Raw genomic sequence first — 4618 nt, forward strand, 5'->3', positions numbered from 1 at the left:
AGTCAAACGAACTATTTTCAACGTTTCTGGAACGTTTACAATCGTTCTATAATCGAACCAATATTCGAATTTTATGTTCGAATTTAATTCGAACAAATTCGAACAAAACATTCGAAATAGAAAGCCACTTTCAACCACTTTCAGCCTCATATCTCCCGCACCCTTATAGCTATCGAGACGCAACCACCCCTATGCACGAATGGAGACTTGGGGCTACTACCACATACAAACACCATTCACGTGCGATGTGTAGTTTTTGCAGAAAAGTGAAATATAGGGACATACATGCCCATTTATTTATATAGATATAGATTATCTGCATATTTATTTAAAAAATGATACTTTTTTTAAATAAGTTCATAATCAATTATTATAAAATTTTCATCATTTCTTTTTAAATAAGCCAGTAATATGCCAACTAAATCTTATCTAAACTGTAAACTATAAAGCTTAAAAAAGTTAAATTAGAAATTGTGTTACACTCCAACTATGAAATATTAAATATAAATTACATAGATTTTCATATGTGAAGAAATCCATTATGTAAGAACTTAATTGACTTATTTATTGAATTATAGTTAAACTTCTATACAATTGTCTTCAGAAAATGCAGAGAATTTGTTTTACAGAAAATACACAGCAATGAAAATAAACAGTATATGTTATTAAATTTTACTTTACATGAAAATATCTTTGTATTTCTATTCATAACAAAGTATTATGTATGCATTTTATACGAAAAAAATCAAACAGAAGGTACTCTTATGTATTTATGCTGAAAATAGTCAGTAATCAACTATTTTTTTAGCAAAAGTTATTTTACTTTCAATGACTAATTCTAATTTTTTAAATTTAAAATAATCAAAAATTTCATCTCAAAAGACATTTCTTATACTTTCCAAAGGGATTGCTATTTGAAACTATTCAAATAGAAATGTCATGAGAAAATATCAGTATAATACAGATATTTCATTGTTGCAGCAATGAGTTAGCATTTACCTAATTTTAACTTTTAGCAATAAGAGATATATTTTTAAAATTTATCAAGCTTACAAAAATTCATTATAAAGAAATTAAGTTTTGCTAAATAGGAATATTTTACAATGCAAAAAAATATTTTTTCAACATTCCACTAAAAAAATTCATTGTAAAGAGAAATTTACAATAAAGATTACTAAGAGAGCAGTGCCCCAAATAATGTTGAAAATAAAAGCTATATCTACTATGTGAGACAGCTAATAAAGAATTTTGTAATATGGAAGTCTATCACACTATGTTTTACAGGGCAGATTCATAAAAGCTTTCTAATTAGTTGCTATATTTCATCAGCTTCATGTTTTAGATTAAAAATAAAAATTAAAGGATTTAAAAACAATTAATTTCTAAAAATGAATTCTTTGACNGTGAGAATAAAGACTTAATATTTATATGGAAAATGGAGGGTTAGATTCCAAGATATCATTTTTTATACACTGTGGTTATAATTAAAGTTGCCCTACTCGACCTGTATAGAGCCCATTCTCTTTGATGTATTTTGATGAAACTTGGTATATACATTATACAAACTATGGGGGAAAAGGAAAATGCAAAAAAAAGTAATTAGTTTAAATTTCTACCACTAGGTGAAAAAATGATGCATGAAGAACAAGAAACACAAAAAGGAAACATGCAAAAGATTTTTATTCACAAAATTTGTTCAATTTGCAATCCATTTGCATCAATCACATGTTCAAAGCGCCTTACAGCATTTTCAACAGTAGCCTGATAGGTTTCTTGAGAAATTGCAACAATATGGCATGTTATGCTTGCTTTCAATTCAGGCAGAGTCCGTATGGTTGTGGAGATATCTGAAAGATCGTGTCTATAGAGGAAGCATACAAACTTTGCCTGAATTGAAAGTAAGCACAACACACCATATTGCTGCAATTTCTCAAGAAACCTATTGGGCTACTGTTGAACATGCTGTAAGGTGCTTTGAACATGTGATTGATGCAAATGGATTGCACACTGAACAAATTTTGTGAATAAAACCCTTTTTTGTGTTTCCATTTTGTGTTTCTTGTTCTACATGCGCCATTTTTTCACTTAGTAGTAGAAATTTGAACTAACTATTTTTTTTTTGCATTTTCCTTTTCCCCATGGTCCATAAAACATATACACCAAGTTTCATCAAAATACATAAAAGAGAATGGGCTCTATACAGGTCTGAGTAGGGCAACTTTAATTATAACCACCCTGTATTAATTAACCAATTGAAATGAACAAAAACAAAATTTTTTTCTGTAAAACAGATGTGAAATAAGATTTACAATTTTCTTCTTTTTCCAATTGTAAATCTTATGTCACATCTGTTATGAACTACAATTCCAATTGTTTTTTCTATGTAATTTACTGAATGCATTGATAGTCTTGGCTCAATAAAATCCATTATTAAAGCTTGTTTCTTATTTTTATTTAAAATATTTTTAATAAATTTCCAGATACATAATCAATTTAATTAAATATAATTGTGGCAAAGCAGCTCAATGTTGTTTGGTTTTACAAATTTCCAGATATGAGCTAATTTTAGTGCATATAGTATGAAGTCAAGACATGGTACAAAATAGAAAAGCCTCTCTCTTTTTGAATGTATAAGTAGAAAGTAGTAGTGACATGACTGCAATGTCATAATAGTATGCATAGGTCTAAACAAATTTTATCAATAAAACTACTACATCTTAAAATATCATGTTAAACTGAAATTGTGCAATTCAAGTACTATGTACTAGTACATTAAGAGTTATATGTATAATTTTCTTTATAATTATAGATTTGTTTTATAAAAATTAAATATATTACATATATTTAATATANTATGTATTAAAAGTTTTATATAAAGAATATGATAATTAATAAATCAGTAACCTATTGAAAATTTTATGCCTTTATTTTATGGACTTTATATTTTTAGATATAAAGTCCATAAAATAAAGGCATAAAATTTTCAATAGGTTACTGATTTATTAATTATCATAGTCTTTATATAAAACTTTTAATACATAGATTATAAAGTAAAAAAAAAAATATGAAAATTAATTTGAAGTCACAGTCTGTCCAAACTACTGGAGTCAAAGTCAACACTTTTCTTGACTCCAACTCCGACATCCAGCATTTCTCTCTTTTTGTGTTTAGTAGTTAAATTATTTTGACCCAATTGAATTTGAATATTTTTGAATCATTCCTTTATCATCCCTTCTCTAAATAAGTACTCTATTTTTCTGAATGAGCCAGACTAATTGATCAGAGTATATATTTTTCTTTTCTGAACAAGGGCTGAACTAGCTAGATCACACTTTTTAGTTGGACTAACTTTTCTGGAAGGGTGAAATTGAAGTGCAAATGATGTAGAATAAAGATATGGGCTCCTTTCAGAGTTCAGAGTAGGGTACCCCCTATGAGCACCTCTGCCTCCCCATAAAATGACTTTGTATTTAATTTTGCCAGAGTTGGGAGTCAGCCTACTAAAATTATCAGGAGTCGAAGTTGGAGTCAAGTGCTTTTTTACTGATTTCACAGCCTTGCTTATTACTAATGGAAATATGCTGCTGTAGAAAATAATTTTTATTCCAAAAATATGTAATTGTAAGAAAAATTGTACATTACATTAGCAACCCAATTATACTATAGAGTATAATATACAGAAAGCAAACTCTGTGTAACTAGAAATTACTACACCATCTGTCAATTGCAGTGTCCTAAAACTAGGTCTTAGATATAACATTATGTCAGATTTTGAGTTAATCAATTTACTTTTCAAATACAGTAATTAAATTAGAGAATTTATAGTTCACGAAACTTTAAATTACAGTAATTGATGTACTGAAGACACAAATGAGTTTCTGGATTATCCTATAGACTCCTGGTTTCATCAAGTTTAGTTTGGATAATTGAGTTTCCATGATTGTACTGTAAAAATTTATATATTCATATATGATGCCAAATATAGTGTAAGAAAGGAAATGTACGGTCTTCTGACATTAAATTTATTTAATTTCCACTGTATATAAGAAGTTTTGTACAAAAATTTGCATTCTCCACCAATTTTATATGAATTTTTCTCTAATAATTCAACATTAATTTTGTTTGAAACATAAAAAACATGTATATAAAGCTATTTTTTGTTGTTAATAATTTCTGCTTTCATAAAATTTTGAATTACATCAAAATATTATATGTCATCAAAGAAATTTCTCACATAAAATTCTAATTTATATTATTTATGAAACTACAACATTGATAAAACTTAAAAGTACAGTCAAACTTCTATATAATGAAGTCACTAAATCCTGAAAAAAATTTGCCATAGGGAAATTTCATTATACAGAAATTACATCTTTTGGTAAATAAAGTATTATTTTAACGTAATTTCTTCGTTATTTTATGTAATTTAAATTAATATAAACATAATATACATTAATAATGTAATATAAACATAGTTTTAATTTTAAAAGTTTAAGTTTACATTTTTGTGTTAAAATACTTACAACTTAGTTTAATTACATTTTCATAAAAACAACTGTAATTTTTGTTGCACAGAACAATTAATTTAAATAATTTAAAAAATGTTCTCTCTTGGTAA

Source organism: Centruroides sculpturatus, unplaced genomic scaffold (assembly GCF_000671375.1).
Source record: "Centruroides sculpturatus isolate CEXI.00-Female unplaced genomic scaffold, Cexi_2.0 scaffold592, whole genome shotgun sequence".
Lineage (NCBI taxonomy): Eukaryota > Metazoa > Arthropoda > Arachnida > Scorpiones > Buthidae > Centruroides > Centruroides sculpturatus.